This window comes from Gracilinanus agilis, chromosome 3 (assembly GCF_016433145.1).
Source record: "Gracilinanus agilis isolate LMUSP501 chromosome 3, AgileGrace, whole genome shotgun sequence".
Lineage (NCBI taxonomy): Eukaryota > Metazoa > Chordata > Mammalia > Didelphimorphia > Didelphidae > Gracilinanus > Gracilinanus agilis.
In genome coordinates, this window is record NC_058132.1 from 398,276,989 (window position 1) to 398,296,922 (window position 19,934).

General features: G+C 37.2%; 1 pseudogene; it reads right to left on the minus strand.

Moving 5' to 3' along the window:
* Nucleotides 1-6,096: 6,096 nt before the first annotated feature.
* LOC123241621 lies at nt 6,097-18,375 on the minus strand (annotated as a pseudogene).
* Nucleotides 18,376-19,934: the final 1,559 nt, after the last annotated feature.

Consider the following 19,934-nt stretch of genomic DNA (forward strand, 5'->3'; position numbering starts at 1 on the left):
ATGTTTTAGGAGACAGCAGATTCCTATCACTGGAAGTCTGCAAATAGATGATCAATGAAGACTTTTCATTGATGTTGTAGAAAGGGATTCCTCTGTTCAGGGATGGGTTATACTAGTTGACCCTTGAGGTCCCTTAAAACATTCAGATTCTTTGATTCTGTGGTTCTAGGTTTTATATCTCTTAACAGCATTTCTAATTTAGTAGGTAGTCAATAAATGTTTATTGGAAATTAAATTAATTAACTTAAGAATGAAAGTCTTATTTTAAGCAGGTCTCACTATCCAGTTAAATTCAATAAATGTTCATTGAATTCCTACAATGGGTAAGGCAATGTGTTAGGTATTGAGTACATAAGGATGAAAGAGAAATAGCCCCTATCCTCAAGAAATTTAGATTTTTGCTCCATTACTATCAACATAGAAAGAGATACACTATTGTTTCACTAGCCATCCAGTCAACAGCAAATGAAGAGTTCAGTGCAGAAATAATGTAAACTCAACTTAGTATCGAGCAGACACATGGAGGGGAGAGGCAGTGATAGGGACAGAATAGTCATAAACAAAACAAACTTGAACACCAGGTGACAATCATAAAGAAGAGATTAAAAGGAAAGAGTATAAAAATCAGTTGTCAAGGCTTGGATAAAAAGAGATTAAGAGCAGCAACAAGGTGGAAGCAGGCCAACTTAATTATAGATAACTGATTTTGATCATGGTTCTCTTTCCACAACTTTCTACTTTGTGTAAAAGGGACATGAAGCATAATCAAAAAGTTATATGGAATTAACTCACCTATAGAATAGAAAAGGATAGTAGAGTAGATTAGGATACAGAATCCAAAATGTTCTTTTATAAGAGACTCACTTAAAGCATAAAGATTCAAATAGAATTAAAATAAGAGGAATGGAATTTATTATTCTTTAAGCACATTTTTTAAAAGCAGAGAGAGAAATCAGAAAAAAACAATAGCAAAAATTGACATGATTAAAAAAGACAGTCAGTTTACAGATTACATTAAGTTTAAGGCATGGCAGAGTCTAAGTACTTAAAAGCGACATTAATCAAATTATAGGGAGAAATAGATAGCAAAATTCTAGTAGTTGGAGATGTTAATGTCCTCCTTTTCAAACTTAGACAAGCCTAAAAAACTTAATTAAATAAATAAGAACGAAGTTACAGACATGAACTGAATTTTAGAAAAACTAGATATGCTAGACCTCTGATGATTATTGAATGTGAATAGAAAGAACTACACATAGTTCCCATCTCTACATTGTACTTTAAAAAACTGACCTGGGGGCAGCTCGGTGGCTCAGTGGATAAAGAGCCAGGCTGAGAGAAGGGAGATCCTGGGTTCAAATCTAACTTCAGATACTTCCTAGTGCTGTGATTCTAGGCAAGTCACTTAATCCCTATTGTCTGTCTTAAAATGCTCTTCTGTCTTAAAAACCAATATATAGTATTGATTTTGAGATGGAAGATAAGTTTTTTTTTAATTGACTTATACTCGGTAAAAATCTCATAAACAAACACAGAAAAGCAGAAATATTTAAATACATCTTTAACTGACCAAAATGCAGTAAAGAATATAATCAATAATGATATTTGAAGAAAAAATTCAAAATCTATTGGATGATAAATAATTTTATCCAAAATGATTGGTGAGTCAAAGGACAAATCATAAAAACAACAGACTATGTATTTTTTAAATGACAACAATGAGACACATAACAAAAATTGGAGAATGTAAACAAAGCTTTCCTGATGGAGAAAAGGTCTATCTCTAGACAATTCTTTCAGTAATGAAGAGAAAAAGAAATTAAATGCATAAAGTGTGAAAAATTTTAAAAATATATCAAAAAACAATAAATTTAAAAATCCCAATCAAACAGCAACATAGAAATTGTGAAAATAAAAAGAGAGGCTAACAAAACTGGGAACAAAAACAAATAAATTGAGCTAATGAATAAAATTAAGATCAATGTTAAAGAAACTAATAAAATACTTAATTTATTAATCAGTTTGATAGAAGAAAGCCAAATTGCCAATATAAAAAAAATTTTTAAAGGAGAGAATTAATAGCAAATGGTTAAAAATAAAGGAAATTTTTAGGAATTGTTTTACCCAATCATAAGACAATAAAATTAACAACAAACCTAAGGGGATGAATATTTACAAAAAATGTTTAAATCCATGTTAACAGAAGAAGAAATGGAAATTTAAATAATCTAATTTTACAAAAAGAAATTTAAAATGCCACAACTATGGCAAAAGAAAATACTCCAGAACCAGATTGATTTTAAATGAATTTTACTAAACATTCAAAGAATAATTGTCTAATATGTATTAAAGATTATTTTCAAAAATAGGGAAAGAAGAAATCCTATCAAATTCTTTCTGTGAAACAAATATATTATTGATACCTAAACCAAGGAAAGACAAGGTAGAGAAAGAAATTTGTAGAATACTATCCCTAATGAAAATTGACACAAAATATGGAAAAACATTAACAAAGGGGAAGTAGCAATATATTTCAACAATTATGCAATATAATTAGGAAATATTTCTATGAGGAATGAAGAGTTATCTTAATATTAAAAATTATAAATGTAATAAACTAGATTAACTTTAAAAGTTAATCACATAATTATACTAATATGTGAAGAAAAAACTTTATATAATGTCCACTTCTGTTAAAAATAAAACAAAAATATAGGAAAGAATGGAACTTTAATTGACAAACATCTAAGACCAAAATTCTGCATTATATATGGTAAAGAAATGCTAGAGATTTTTCTAATAAGATTGGAGGAATAGCAAGGATGTTCATTATCACCATTATAATCTGTTAAGATAAAATAAATGGATGACAAGCATAGGCAAAGAAGAAACATTAATTTTAACTGCTCATGAATAGGTGAAGCCAATATAATAAAAATTGCATTGTTAATTTATTTATTCTGGATCATACCTATTAAGCCACCAAAGAGTTGCTTTATAAAACTAGTAAAACAAAGATTAGCAAAATCTTTCTGGAGGCACAAAAAATCAGGAATATCAAGGGAATCTTGAAATAAAGCAAGAAGGAAAGGAACTGCATGACTAATTATACTATTAAGGTATAATGATGAAAAAGAAACTATTTGGCATCAATCAAAAAGCAGAAAAAGCTCTTAGTAAAAATCTTAAGGTTTACTAGCACTAGATGCAAATGAATATAGTGGAATAGTGTTTGAGAGACTCAAAGGACTCCAACTGCTCCAATAAGGATTACTATTCAACAAAATTTCTTGAGAAAACTAGAAAGTGGCCTAAATTCTAAATGCATATCTTGCCTAGTATAAAAGGTTACAACATTTAAAAATAGAAGAGAAAAGAATATTATACCTTTCACAATTATGGATAGAATATAATTTCTTGACCAAAAATAGTGAGGATTAAATGAGACAATCAGATAGTTTTGATTACTTAAAACTGAAGTATTTATAAAAACAAATACATTACAATTAAAACAAAAAGGGAAATTGCTAAGTAGGAAAAATATTTGGAGAAAGTTTCTCTAGAAAAGGTCTTAATATCTAAGATACATAGCGATCTTATTCAAATTCATAAAAACAATCACCATCACTGGATATGAACAGACACTTCTCATAAATGTAAGGAACATCAAACTATTAGCAATCATAAGAAAAAATTCTCCAGATCACCAGTTATAAAAGAACTGAACATTAAAATTACAAGTGTGTTCCCTCACATCCATCAGATTGACTAAGACAATGGAAAAGGAAAATAACAATCATTGGCATGACTATGAGAGGACAAGCTCAGTAAAGCACAAATGGTAGACTTGTGAAGAGGTCTAGTGATTCTAGAAATCAATTTGGAACTGTACTCAAAATATTGCTAAATTTTGAATATCTTATGACCCATAAATATCACTACTAGGTACATATTCCCCAAAAAGAGCAAAGAAAGATGGGAAGGACTCATATGTAGCAAATTACATACAATGTATAAATTATGGTATATTGATGTAAAAAGATGTTATTGTAAGATAAACAATAATATAAAGAATAGATTAAAAGAAAATCAGTTGAGGTTGAGTATAACTGATAACCCAGAACCCTGTCAGTGAGTTAATGGAATGTCTACTTCAAGAATATGAAGACTTCCCCTGAAGGAATGGGTGAATGGGAACAATTTGTTCCAGTGGCCATGAAGGCAAATGAAGCAAGCACTATGGAATGTTTACAGCTTAGTCAAATAAGAAAGATGCTTAGATCTTCCACGGTATCCTGAGTCACTAACAGTTATCCTGACTTTTGTCTTGCCACTGGACTTTGATGACTCTGGAAGAAGCAGTGCTGCTTACAACTTTGTGCAACTTTGCTTCACTTAAGTTCAAATCACAGAGTATTGTCTCTGGTCCTCTTCAAAAATAAAAGACAAACCACTACAAATATAAGCCAAGAACTGTGCTAAGCAATTTTTTTTAACAAATATTATCCCATTTGATCCTCACAAAATCTCTATTAGGTGCTTTAATATCTCCATTTAATCATTAAGGAAACTAAAGCAGACAGAAGTTAAGTGACTTATGCAGGGTCATAAAGCTAATAAATGATTGAGGCCAAATTTGAACTTGGATCTCTTTGACTCCATGTCCAGAATTCTACCAAACCATCAGGTGAAGAAAGAAAGAAAGAAAGAAAGGAAGGAAGGAAGGAAGGAAGGAAGGAAGGAAGGAAGGAAGGAAGAGACAGAGAAAGAAAGAGAGAAAGAAATATAGATGGATAGATGGATAGATAGATGAATAAATAGATAGAAAGACAGAAATATGGATGATCAATGATAATGCGCATGCGTATGAATGTATATACATGTGTATATATGTATGCATCTATACCAGCACAGAAGCAGACCCTGATATAGTGCAATATAGACAGATAGCATACTCCTCAAACTGAGAACCAAACAATGCAACTAAAATTTATTTTGGTCTATCAAAAAAAATGTGATTATATTGGCTCCTGGAACATGCCACATAGAATTTGTCTATGAGTCTGACTTTTCCAGCTACAACCAGAAAAGTGCTCCCCTTACTCCTGGACTTCCTTAAGATCCTTCCTTTCCCCTTCCATTCATCCTAGACTCCTATATGCAGCCAAGGGATTAGCCTCTAAAAGGGAATAGCTAGAGCACAAGGCTTCTGAGCCCCATCAAAGATAGGGATCCCTCAATCAATTTGGGGAATGACAATGGTAGAAAGGGTATCTCAAGGTGCAGCTGAGGCTATGTGGGACCAAATTCTCCTGGCTTGGAAATGGGGATACTCTCTCAGAACAAAGCCTAAGATGCACCTGGAGGGTCTCTCCTGCCCACAACAGAAAATCAGCTGGAGTTTTCTAAGGGGTAACGCTTCATCCCCCAACTTATACCAGATTAAGACAAGGACACCTGAGGTATATTCTAGAGTTGTCTACTCAGAAATATATGCTCTCAACATAGACAAGTACATATGGATCAAGTAAAATTTTCTTCATTTTTCATCATTTCTATCCCTCCCATCTTTTTCTAGTGTTACAATTAGCATAGTTCATTTGGATTAGAATTGACATGGATTAATTTAATTGGACATAGCTAATGATTTTACTAAAAATTACTTTGCAATCCTCTGTCTTTCACATCTCTTTTCAATAACTTTAAAACAAGAGTTTTTAATGGAAAGCTATGCTTAATACCAGATATCTATGATTTTCTACCCCAATAATACTACGGCATTTTTCAACTAATCCAGTACCCATCTTTTAAAGAAATGGTTCCAGGTTTAAGAAACCCAACAAAATCAATTCTGCTTACATCACATGAAAATATGTATTTAGTGTTCTAAACAACTTTTGGAAACATTAGCTTTTTCAGATATATTCCTATTCCACCCTCAATGCTATAACAATCAAAATATTCACAGCCCCATTAAACACTTTACCTATATAACATTCAAAATTGACAAAAAGCTTTTGACCTCTCTTTCCTCCAAATGGAAATTATCCAAAATAATTTTGTATAATGCACAGAAGTGCCAAATGTGAATTGCAATTAATGTTCATTTCCAAATACAGAGTTTTCTGAAAGGTCAGAGTTAAGTAGGGTGAGAAGCTTTTGGAGCTTTCTATTAGCTTCTGGGACAATTAGCACAATTTGACTTCAATATTGCCATCACTGAAGGCTTCTCTCCTCACTTCCTCCACTGCACCCTTACGATGACTCAGCCTGCCCCGCCTCCTGGTTGGAGATAGGGATCCTTTGATGAAGCAAAAGCATATGGCAGAGAGGTAATTCTTTTTAAAGTTTTCATTCATGAAAGCATAAATGATAGGATTACAGATAGAATTGGAGAAGCCAATGATCTGCACAACAGCAAAAATCATCTTGATGGTGACATCATCATATTCCTTTTCAAAATTACCTGGAAAGAGAAGTAATCATTTTAGGATACATCTTTATCTGAGTAGGCTCATCAACAAAATGCCCCTGATCATTTTCTGAGCTTCACAAAAGATATTCTGATTTGATGTACAGAGCATTAGTCCAAGTGGCAAAAGATAAAAATCTCACTATTGGGTGCTGCAACTCACAGGCTTTGTGAGCCCATATAGGTCTCTAGGCCACAGACTCCTCAGTCACAAAATGGAAAAACACATTTGTGAATTATTGTGAAGAAAACACTTTGTAAGCAGTAATATACTTCTTGAATGCAAGGTAAGAGCACCATAGTATTCCTCTTCTGGCTCCATCATTATCTCTGTAGAAGGAAATTGCCTTATTTTGTGAGGACTCAAGCTTCCCTAGCAGTTTTCTGCCCACTATATACCATGCTTCCTTCACTCTGATCAACTCCACTTCCTACTTATAGGTAATTTAGACTCGGCCAAGTTTGAAGTTTTGTTTTTATTTGTCATACTTGGTCCATTTTGAAACCTGTTCCACCACACCATACTTTCAAATGATTCATAGCAACCTATGAAGACACTTAACTAATGGGTGGGGAGAAACACTGATTAAATCACAAAACTCTGAAATTAAATATTAAAGTGGCTTAGAATTGAGGTGCAGAAAGGACACAGACTACCCATCTATTTCAATTTCCTTTTTTTTACAGATTGGAAACTGAGATTGAGAAAAAGTAACTTCCATATTCATATAGCTAGTAAATGTCAGAGTAGAACTCAAAACCAGGATTTGAGGCTCTAAATCCAGTATTCTTTCCACCAGACCATAAAGTATCGTGTAGACTTAATAGGAAGATTTTTTTATGGACTTTTTAAAAATTTATAAACCTTGTATAAAAATGTGTCTGTAACATGGGAGGCTGCAAATTTGTTTTCTCTTCCTGGCAAAGGGATATTAGAGAAGAGTTTGACATGCCTTCCCCTCACTTTCCCATTCCTCTATCATATATGTCAAGGAAAACAGATTCAGGTAATCTGAATAATTCATACTGTTACCTAAAGGGTCAAATGAGAGGGCAGCATTAAACTAAACGCTTTCCTGAGATTCTCTAAGGCAGTGATAGTGAACCCATGAACACTGGTGCCAAAGATGGCATGCAGAGTGCTCTTTGTGGGTATTTGACAACCATCCCTCCTCACACACCCCCACTTCCAGAGTTTGTCATTAGAAAGGCAGAGGAACTCAGACAAAACTGCTCCCTTCCCCCTCTCCACCGTGCCTGATGACATTTTTTCATATCACATGCCCCTCTGCTCAGCAGCCCAATGGAAGCACTTTCTCCCTCCCCTGTGTGGGATAAGAGGGGACAGGGCATACCCAACATGTGGTGAGGGAGGGGCATGGCACATGGTCTCTGAGGGTGGGTAGGTACAGCACTTGGTCAAGGGAGTGGAGTGAGGGCGGGGCCCAGCACTCCATCTCTAAAAGGTTTGCCATCACTACTCTAGGGTTTCTGAATCTGACGTTCATGGATTGTCTGTGGACAGATTTCAGGAGGTTCATCAACTTAGATAGGAAAACATTTGCAACTTTATTTTCACCAACCTCTAACTAAATATAGCATCTCCTTCAATTATGAATTTAAAAAAATATTCTGAAAAAAGTTCCATGGGCTTCACCAGATTGCCAAAGTGGTTCATGACACAAAATAATTAAAAGGCCTCATTATAGATGCAATATAGAAGGGGGTCCCAAATGCAGGTAGGAGATCCATTGTCCTGATATTGGGAAAGCAAGAGCATTAGAGTGAGCAGTCAACCCTGACCCAATATGATATTAGAGCTGGGACCACATGTAGAAGTACTGAGGGAGTCGAGTATTCCTAGCTACTGAGAAAGATCCATGAAGATATGATTTAGAAATTCTTTTGTAAGTCACAGAATTGAGAGTGGGATGGATGCAAAAAGCCAAGTATTTCTGCCAAGATAAGGCAATTCTGGAATATTTCCTATAGCTTGTAGACTACTTTCTGGGATCACCACAGAATGGGAATGGCAAAGAATGCCAATCTCATCTGCTGGAGAGAGGTACTGGGAACTTGATCAGTAGCAGAACCACAGTAGGAAATGGGAATGAGTAATTCTTGCTCATTTCCCTCCATCTATGGCAGGGAAAGCAATATGCTATACTGTGAAATTGTCCAAAGGAATTGGGAAATGAGTGGAACACTGATGAAGGTCAACCATAAGAGTTTCTATAGGAGAATCATACTGAGGAGCATATAAGAGGCAATTCTTTTTGGGAGACTACCAAAGGCATGACTGAACATTACTCAGATTTCTTGGGAAGGGTCCTTATAGACAGGGGTCATCATATCCCATGAAGTCTGAGGAATCTCATTCACTTTTGTTGTTGTTGCTGAGTCATTTTCAGTTCTGATGGACTCTTTGTGACCCCATGACTTGCCATTTCCTTCTTCAGTTCATTTTTACAAATGAGGAAACTGAGGCAAACAGGGTGAAGGATCACATAGCTAGTAAGTATCTGAGGCCAATTTTGAACTCATGAAGATGACTCGTCTGATTCCAAACCCAGTGTTCTATCACATTGTGCGACCTTTTTTCCTCATTTGCTTTATTTAACCTATAAAGAAATGAGTCCATTCTTTGAGCTTCATTGAGTCAAATGATTGCAAAGATGATTTTTCACAATAACTGTGGTGGTATGAGATTATGAGGTACCCTAATAAATGGAGAAAGGCAATAACCTAAAAGAAGTAAGAAATCCCTCAAATTCAATCCATACTCTTTATGCCATGTGAGATCCTTGGCCACAAGGGTTATATGACATCATTTGTCCCAAGTCTAGGCTTATAATCAATTCCAATTAGGTCAGCCTGAAGGCTCCAAGCTCTAAAGAGTATGCCTTTCTGATGTTCACTGGCATATTAATAGAACATTAGGTTGTAAGAGCAAAAACAAAAAAATGTGGAAGAAATAAAGTCTTGGGTTATAAGAAATAAAGTACAGAAGCCTTTGGCTGAAATCCAGGACACTGGAACATCCACCAGGTTCAAACCAGGACTTAAATTAGGACAATTTTCATCTCTTAGATCTCATAATGTGTACATTTTCTAAATTGGATGACTGACTTTGGAAGATATAATGCTCAATTAGTATGCCTGAAGAGTGTTGGGACCTTCAATAGTATCTGTGATGTTTCACGTCCTAGCTATAAGAATGTAGCTTAATTACCACCCAGGTCCCTTGGCCCAATAATCTAGTATTTCTCAAAGAATGGGGAAAGAATGAGTGTTAAATATTAAATGCTTTCTGCCTTGGTGATAGGACCAGTCTTTAATGACTATTTATTCTACATTATATTGTTGTTAATGTACTCATGATCAGAGGCAATGGAATGGCATCATTCTAAAACTAGAAATGAAAATGACATACTGTATTCCATCATCATGTGAGTTACATGGAAAGGAGCCCAGCACACAGTGAAGAGGGAAACCACCATCACCATCATGATGACAGCGCGCTTCTTCTTCCTAGGAGGAAAAGAGCAATCAGACTCAGAATAACTGCAAATCCATGCATCATTACAATTATTATTGTCATTTTCCTGGTTCTTTTGAAAATCAGAATATTTATCTGCTAGCTGGCCATGTGGGCCTAGAATTCTCACTCACCATTCCTCAAATGCTACTCAAGTCCTCACAGGAAGAATCAGTTTTGGTCTCAGTCAACAATCATATATCCATGTACTTGTACCAGGGCCACCGATAGACAAAATTATTGGGTAAACAATGTCCCACCCTACCCCCCCTCACCTTGATGGTTTAGAAACCAGCCTTTTGGATAATCCTATCCAGTGACCTCTCAGGAAACTTGGTGAACTAAGAATTAACTAGGAAAAGAGTAGGGTTACTGAGTGGGAAGTGATATGGAAGGTTGGGAGGGAGAGTGTAAACTGGATTAGAAGAGGGGACTGTTAAAGGAATTCAGAAGGAATGGTTTTCATCTGGAGGAGTGACTATGGAGAACTGAAGACTAATAAAGAATGAAGATTCCACTGCAAAGTGACAAATAGTGTTGGTATATGTGGGCAAAAATATTCATCCTCAAATCCCTAAATCCCTAGGGTTGGGGCCTCGGGTTTGTCTTAGTAAAATTCAATTCAAAAACATTTATTCATTTTACAACAGTTCAATTAAATTGAAAGGCACCCCCAGAATAGTAGCTAGTGTGCTGTATTTGAGTCAGGAAAGAAAGATTCAAATCTTGCCTCTGACACTTCTGAGTTCTGTTACCCTGAACATGTCACTTAAACTTTCTGAGCCTCAGTTTCTACATCTATAAAATGGGATGGGGGGAGAAAATGTCACTTCATAGTTTCAATCATTGAATTCTCATAAGATAATATATGCTAAGAATCCTATCAACGTTAGTTTTTTTTAATAATTACCACATTTATGCAAACATCTCTTAAATAGGAACAAAGCTGTTGATACACCTACCTGGTAATTTTTGACATTTCATTTCCATGAATAGTTTTAAGAACTGAAGCATCTCCCACTCTTTTCTTAATCCAGAGCTCATAGCCAATTTTACTGTAAAGGACAAGCATCACTATAAGAGGCAGCAGAAAGAGGATGATGAGGATCAATGTTGTGTAAATCCTCTGGTGGACAGGACTGCTCCATTCTTCCAGACAACAAATGTGTTCTTTTTCATATAAGAAATCATATTTAATCTATAAAAGAATAAAAGGAATCAGTATGCAGAATCCAAAAAAACATAAATCCAATTATTTGCTTTGAAATACCAAAGAAAATTGCTTCTATCTCCTACAATTTAATGGTTTTTAAAAATACTAATAAATTTCCCTTCTAATGATCAAAGTGATCAAAGAATGATGTTTTTTTCACTAAGGTACTTCCCACCACAACCAATCATGGTTTCATAGGATAATAGGTTCAGAGTTGGAAGAGATCATATAAGTCATCAAGTTCAAAAGTATAGGTCATCAAGGTCAAAATGTTCATTGTACAGAGAAGGAAACTGAGACCCAGAAAAGATAGGTGACTTACCCAAGATATGCATACATAGCTATTGAGACTGAAGTATGATTTGAATTGGGTGCTTTCTCTCCAAATTCATCACTTTTTCTACTATGTCATATAACTTCTCGATTTTTCTTTTCTATCAAGATTTATCTTGGTCTTGTAACTTTTAAATCACTTTGAGTCACACATCTATTCTTGAGCTCTGAGTAGAGAAAAGGTCAGAGTATGGGACTGTGCTTATCCAAGTGGATTTAGAATAGCTTGTGTATTCCCATTCCTGTAGCATCCTTCTTGCTACTTGTGTCAGGTCATGAATGATGAAGAGACTTTGCATCTCCAGTGGACGCTGAAGCCCTTTCAGGTTTGCAATAATTTCAAGGTCCAGTTATGTTAGGGTTTGAGAAGTAAATACACTTGTAACCTGGGTCAAGAAGGTGAGGCTGCCTCTCTGGGATGGTGATGTGGTGTCATTGTTAGGACAATAAATATGCTCTTTCCACTATGCTTTTTCTGGCCTCAGTTTCCTTCTCTGCAATTGCAGGAGTTGGATCAGTGATTATCACACTTTTTTTTGGCACACCAAGGGTTTAAGTTGTTTTTTAAAAACAGAGTGTGGGCCAGTAGACTCATTGCCTAGACCTCGAGTATACCCAGACTTTTTTTTCTCCATTCCTACCTCTCTCATGGCTTCTTCAGGATTCACACAATCATCATGCCTCCATGAAAGAACTGGACTGTGACTTTCCTGACAACAAGGTAGGTAGAGGAGGAAGCAATGGGCATCTCAGATGAGGGACAGGAAATATAGAAGCTTTGGGATGCAGGGAAAAGTTTCTTAACACCTCTAGCAAAACTTGTGGCATCCTCTTTGAGGATCACTGCAATGAATTTCTGATGCCCCCCTTCTAGTTCTCAATCTTATGGTGGGCATTGATGCTATTCAACACTAGAGGCACTTCTTTCTTCAGCTATCCTTGGCTAGTTCATAATTTCAAATGTCACCAAGTTACTTCTGGCTGATGGAAAGGGAGTAGTGGTGGGGACAGACAGTAAGTGAAAGTATATAATAGCTCCCACCTTCCTACCCAGCTCCAGGCAATGCACAGGACTCAGTAAAGTGGTCCCCAAAACCAGTCAAGTGACTCAGTTGAGTAGGTGGTTTTCTGCTATTAACAGGGCAGAAAGTCTGAGATTCACCTCTAATGGACAATCTTGACAGAATGAGGAGGCCACAATGAGTTTTTTGTCTGGATAAAGAAAGAAGTTTTCTCTTCCTAATAGGGCAAGGTCCTTTAGTGGAAAAAATAATTCATTCCTTAGGGAGATAATTTGGAGTGGAAGTAAGTGCAACTCTGCTGGCCCTGATATGTTTTATCTGTAATAAAGAAAATAGAATTTTTGCCTTTAACACTCAGAGCAGCCAAAAAGTAAGGAGAAATGTGACTAGGAGTATGTGATGCAACAGAATAGATATAGGAGGTAGCTCTCTCTCAATTGCTCTGCTTTTGGGAATTAGCTCTCTATTCACCCAGGGAAAAGAGAAACAGAGAACAGCACAATCTTTCACATTCTCTGTTGGAGGTCCTCTAGTTATCAAATCTTATGACCTCAAAATGGAGCTAATCCTTGGAATGTCTATTTTAAAGGGTTACCATACTCAAAATTGTTTATAAGCCTTAAGATGTAATGAAATACAAGCTATTATTACTATGAAGCTATGGAGGATAGGATCTAGAATCTTACAGGGAAATTTCAAAGAAAAACAGCTAGAATATGGAGTCAATCAATTAGAATTTGTTTTAGAATTTTTAGTTGCAAAATATAAACAAGCCAGGAAAGGTCGCTAGAACATCGCAATAATAAATGGGCAAAAGAACTAGTTAAGAGAAACCGTTTTCCACTAGAGATATGGGGATAGCAATAGGGAATCAGCAAAAGCACTCTCAGAGAACAGAACTGGGTAAATACAGACTTAAGCATCTATTTTTTGACCAATAATTTCAAACCAAAAGAAATAGCAAAGCAGAACGAAACACTTGACAACCACAATTACGGAATGATTCCTTCCTATCTGAGCTTCCTGGCAGATTCCCAACAAAATATAAAAGAGCCTGAGCAATGTTTCAAAATATAGAGAATAGACAAGAGTTTCACAGCAAGAGAGAGAGTAAAAAGATTTCCAAAAGGGAGCAGCTTTGTATTGTATACCTCCAGTTGCTGTACGTGCCACATGGGAGATCCAACAATCACGGCGACCAGCCAAACAACACCTGAAAAACCATAAATTCATCAGCAACCACAACAACAATAAATACTAATAAAAACTGGCATTTATATAGCCCTTTGAGTTTAGTAAATCACATATATCAGTTATTTAATAATTACTTTTGACTATGAGCAAAAGAAGTAGAATATATTTGAGGTCACTACTCACTTTATACTTTGAAATTTAAACTATTGAAACCTATAAGTTATTAACTGAAAGTGTTCCAGTCAAAACATCCATGGAACACTGACCTCTCATAGACATACCTCAATCCTTTATCACATTTCCTCAAAAAACTAAAACACTTTCACCTCAAATTCCACGAAACATATGCTTTCTCTCTATTTTTGGTGTTCTCTTTCGACATTATCCACTTTCTATAAGTTTAGTGATAGTTGGATCACAAGATTTAGAGATAAAAAGTGTCTTCAAGAATCTCAGATTCAGTAATATTCACATATGTGGAAACTAAGATACATGGGAAAATGGCTCAAGTCAATAGGGGATATACAATTGAGATTTAGTTAGGTAGTACAGTGGATTAAGTGCCCAATCAGGAGTCAGAAAGATTCCATTTCCTGAATTCAAATCCAGCCTCAGACACTTGAAAGTTGTAGGAACCTGGGCAAGACACCATTTGCCCCAGTTTCTCCACTTTAAAATGAGCTAGAGAAGGAAATGGCAATCCATTCCAGTATCTTCACCAAGAAAACCTCAGAAGGGGTCATGAAGAGTTAGGCATAACTGAAAAACAACAACTCTTTGAACTACTCACCTTTTAGAGTAATTTGAGCTTCTTGAGAACTTTCAATTCAACAGTTTTTTTAAAGTGCCTACTACGTCCCAGGCACTGAAGCCTGATGATGAGAGTATTAAATCAAAAACAAACTATTTCTGTCTTCAAGAAACTTACATTCTGTCAAGCATTCACCACAAATCAATGAGAATAAGTAGTGTGCTTATTATTATANCATATATATATATATGTATATATATATATATATATATTTAGAGAGGGGGAAGGAAGGGAGAGACAGACAGAGACAAAGAGACAGAAACAGAGATGGAGACAGGCAGAGAGAGAGAGAGAGAATCAGAGAGAGAGAGAGAGGAGGAAGAAGGGAGGGAGAGAAAGCAAGCACTATTATTATTATTACCTATAAGTAGAACAGGCAGCCACCTACTTCATATACTGGTATTGAAGTGAATAAAATACTGAACTTGGAATCATAAAAACCTGAGTTCAAATCCAGCCTTGGATACTTAATTAACCTGTATGACTTTGGACAAGTCAACAGCTGGCTGCCTCAGTTTCCTCATCTGTAAAATGGAGATAAAAATAATAGCAGTTACCTTCCAGGAATATTGTGAGGATCAGATGAGATTAGAAGTGGTGGTAGTAGGCTAAAATGAAAGAAGGGGAGAGTAATGAATGTTGGAGGGGATGTGGCAAAATTGGGACATTAATGCATTGCTGGTGGAGTTGTGAACTGATCCAACCATTCTGGCTGGCAATTTGGAATCATACTCAAAGGGCTATAAAAGACTGCCTGCCCTTTGATCCAGCCATACCATTGTTGGATTTGTACCCCAAAGAGATCATAGATGAACAGACTTGTATGAAAATATTTATAGCTGCACTTTTTGTGGTGGCAAAAACTGGAAAAGGAGGGCATGTCCTTCAATTGGGGAATGGCTGAACAAACTGTGGTATATGCTGGTGATGGAATACCATTGTGCTAAAAGGAATAACAAACTGGAGAAGTTCCATGTGAACTGGAAAGACCTCCAGGAACTGATGCAGAGTGAAAGGACCAGAGCCAGAAGAACATTGTACACAGAGACTGATACACTGTGGTAAAATCGAATGTAATGGACCTCTGTACCAGCAGCAATGCAATGACACAGGACAGCTCTGAGGGATTTATGGTAAAGAATGCTACGCACATTCAGAGGAAGGACTGCAGGAGAGGAAACATATAAGAAAAACAACTGCTTGAACGCATGGGTCAGGGTGGACATGAATGAGCAGAACCATGAGAACATTGTACACAGAAACTGAAACGCTGTGCAAAGATCAAATGTAATTGATTTCGCTACTTATAGCAATGCAATGATCCAGGACAATCCCATGGAATCTGGGAAAATGAATGCTATCCACCTCTAGAGAAAGAACTGTGGGAGTAGAAATGCAGAAGAAAACATATGATTTATTACCTGTTTATTTGAGTATATGATTTGGGGTTTGGGTTTTAAAAGATTACTACAAAAATGAATAATATAGAAATATCTTTTGAGTGATAATACATGTATAACCCAGTGGAATTGCTTGTCAGCTCTGGGAGCGGGGAGGGAGAAAACATGAATTATGTAACATTTGAAAACTTATGTGTAAATTTATTATTGGAATAAAGAAAAAATTTTTTAAAGAAGTGGTAATGGTAGAGTAGTAGTAGTAGTGGTGGTGGTGGTGGTGGTGGTGGTAATTGTTGCTGTTATTGATGATAATGATGTTGTTACTGTTGTTGTTGTTGTTCTTGTTGTAATAGTAATATCATTTATGGATATAAAATCCACATATCCCAGAAGATCTACCAACTAGCTTGTTCCATTTCCTAGAATTTCTATCATTAGAACTTGGATTCCTTTGGGCTAAGGAAGGGATTCTTAACCCGAAGGGACAGAAACTTGTTTTTCTTTTTTTTTTTAATGTTTTTATAACTATACATCAAAATAATTGGTTTCTTTTGTAGTTCTATGTATTTTATTTTATGACCTAATTTCAGAGTCCATAGGCTCCACTAGACTGCCAAAACAGGTTAAGAACCCCTGGACCTCAAGACCTTCTTTTAAAATGTAAATAAATGTTGCATCATTAAGTTAATCAGGATAACAGGATGGAAAATTACTTCACCAGGTCATTCTGAGAATGAGAATTTTGGTTGAAAGAGGAGGGGAATGAGACCAGGAAAATGGAATAAAGGGGAGGTAAATAGACTGAGGGGCTTGTCCAAGGATGATTTTGAGGTGTTTACGATTGCCCCAAAGGGAAGAATTGTGTGAGGTAGAAGAGTGGAACCCCAGAACAATCAGAGGGCACTGGGCACTTGAATAAATGAAGTAGGTAGCTAGCTAGCTAGATCATTCAATAAATAGACTGTTGAACTTGGTGTTAAGATCTGAATTCAAATTCTCCCTCAGATACTTACTGGCTGTCTGACTCTGAGCAAGTAACTTTAATTTCACTTAGTCTCAGTTTCCTAATCTATAAAATGGGGATAATAATAGCCCTTACTTTCCAGGGTTGTTGGGAGGGTTAAATGATAGAGAGATTAGATAGGTACATAGGTAGGTAGATAGCTGACAGACAGACAGACAAAAACAGAGACAGAGAGTTAATAAATAGAGATGATAGAGAGATAGACTGAAAGAGAAAAAGAGAGACAGAGAAAGGTGATAAATAGAAAGCTAGACAGAGAGATAGAGACAGAGAGGCAGAGAAAGATGATAAATAGAAAGAGAGATAAATAAATAGATAGACTAAAGATAGATAAACAGATAGAAACAGAGATAAAGATGATAGAGAGACGATAGAGAGATAGATCAATAGACTGAAAGAGGTAGTCTGAAAGATATAGATAGATAGACAGCTAGACAGCTAGACTGAAAGATAGATAAATAGATAGATGACTAGATAGATAGACTGAAAGATAGATAAACAGATAGACAAACAGGCAGATAGACAGACAGATAGACAGAGACAGACAGACAGACAGATATGATAGATAGATAGATAGACAGATAGACTGAAAGATAAACAGAAAGAGAGAGAGAGAGAGAGAGAGAGAGAGAGAGAGAGAGAGATAGAGAGAGAGAGAGAGAGAGAGGTAGATAGATTAGATATTAGTTTGCAAACTTTAGACCTCTGGATAAATGCTAGATATTATTATTTAGAGGGAACAGGGATGTACTGAAGCCAGCTCTTACCCAGATCAGTTGATTGTGTAAATCTTCAACGTGAGCATTTATACCTCGGAAATCCACAAACACCACAAATCAGAGCTTGATTTATTATTTTGCTGATTGTATAGACTTAAGAAAGGGATGGAAGAAATGTTAATAATGCAGATTACACTTTAAAACATGCGGTAAGGCTTTCATTTGGGAACAAAGGGAAAAGAGAAATGGAGTAGAAGAAATATTTCCCCTGATTTCATCAATTTTGCCCATGATTGCACTGCTGATAAAGCTCCAGATCACACAGAAATATGTTTTAATGTGCACACTCTCATCTAAACCCTATTTTAAAATGGGCATCCCACAGAAGCAGAATCCACAAAACTCATATCCCCTTGCTCTGTGGCACAATTGGAGTCTGACTACAGCAAGAACTCAAGAGAAATTCAGCTGGGGGCACACCTGTGGTGGTCTAAGAAGGCACAGCACTTCTTTTGCCTGACTGAGGAGGGTGACACTAGATTAGACCATCTATTCTAGACAGTCAAACCTCGTTCCAGCCATTGGCAGCTCGCCCAGGAGTTCCCACAAGGGCCCAGTCATTTCCCATACCTCCTTTCTCAAGAGCCATGTCAGGAGGCCGGTGCCGACCTGTCCACACCCAGCTGCTTAAATGCCCCAAGGGGGGAGACCCCCTGCCGAGAGAACTCTTAAGTTGCCTCCTGCTGTGATGAGACTCTCTCCCCTGGTTGGCCTGGAGTGACAGTGATAGATTAAATGCACCAATTAAATTAGAGCCTATTTTAAAGAGCTTGAGCGGGATTTACTTTTAATTATAGCGCTTGTGCTCACTGATGAGGTATTGTAGAGGACTTAACAATGGACTGATTGTGCATCCGAGTGTGCAGGGGAACGTTTCCTGGTACAGACTAGGTCAGGTTTTTCCTGCAGCAGTAGCTCTGGGAAGAAAAGAGGAGGAGGAGGAAAGGCGGGTAAGGGGTGGGGGTGGGGGAAGAAGAGCGAGGGGTTGGGGGTAGGAGACAGAGTCAGAGACAGAAACAGAGACAGAGACAGAGAGGCATAAAGGAGAAAGACAGAGAAACAGATACAGAGAAAGAGGGAGAGGGAGAGAAACAGAGACAGAGAGAGGGAGAGGGAGAAACAGAGACAGAAAGAGAAAGACAGACAGGGACAGAGACAGAGAGAGAGAGATGGAGAATGGAGAGAGAGAAAAACAGAAGGAGGGAGAGGGAGAGAGAGAGACGAAGAGTCAGAGACAGAGAGAGGGAGACACAGACAGAGAAAGAGAAAGACAGACAGAGACAGAGAGAGAGGAGACAGAGAGACAGAATTAGAGACAGAGAAATAGAGAGGGAAAGAGGGAGAGGGAAAGAGACAGACAGAGAGAGACAGACAGAGACAAAGAGAGACAGAGAAAGCGACACCAAGGGAGGCAGAGAAAGAGGCAGAGATACAGAGAGAGAAGAGAAAGAGACATAGAAACAGAGAGACAGACATAGGGGGTAGAGAGAGAAGAGGAAGAGAGAAGGAGTCAGAGACAGACAGAGAGATGGAGAGACAGACAGACTGTGAAAGAGAGACAGATATAAGAGACAGAGAAACAGACACAGAGAGAAGGAGGGAGAGAGAGGGAAACAGTCAGAGACAGAGAGGGAAAAACAGAGACAGAGAAGGAGAGACAGAAAGGGACTGAGAGGAGAGAGAGAATCAGAGACAGAGAGGGGGGAAGACAGAGGAGAGAGAGACAGAGAGAGTCAGAGAGACAGAGAGAGAGAGAAGGAGGGAGAGAGAGGGAGAGGGATAGAGACAATCAGAGACCGAGGGGGAAAGAGAGAAGGGAAGGGAAGGGAAAGGAAGGGAAGGGAAGGGAGGGGTGAGGGTGGGGAGGGAGAAAAGACCTCCCCATCTCCTAACAGAGTAAGAGAATCTATTTCTTTTTTACGTGTCCCTTGTTTTATAAGGCACACGTTTCTGGGGAGCCCTGATGGTTCATAAATCGGGCTGGGGAGGGTGCCTTTCGGGAGTGCTTTGCATCTCTCCCTCCTGTGGTTTTCGCAACAGGAAGGCCATTCATTGCTGGGTTCAAGAAATACTAGCTCCTAAAGATGCTCCCCGAAGACTGCTGATAAAACAACAGCATCCTACCCAGGCTGTCTGCCATCTCTTTCT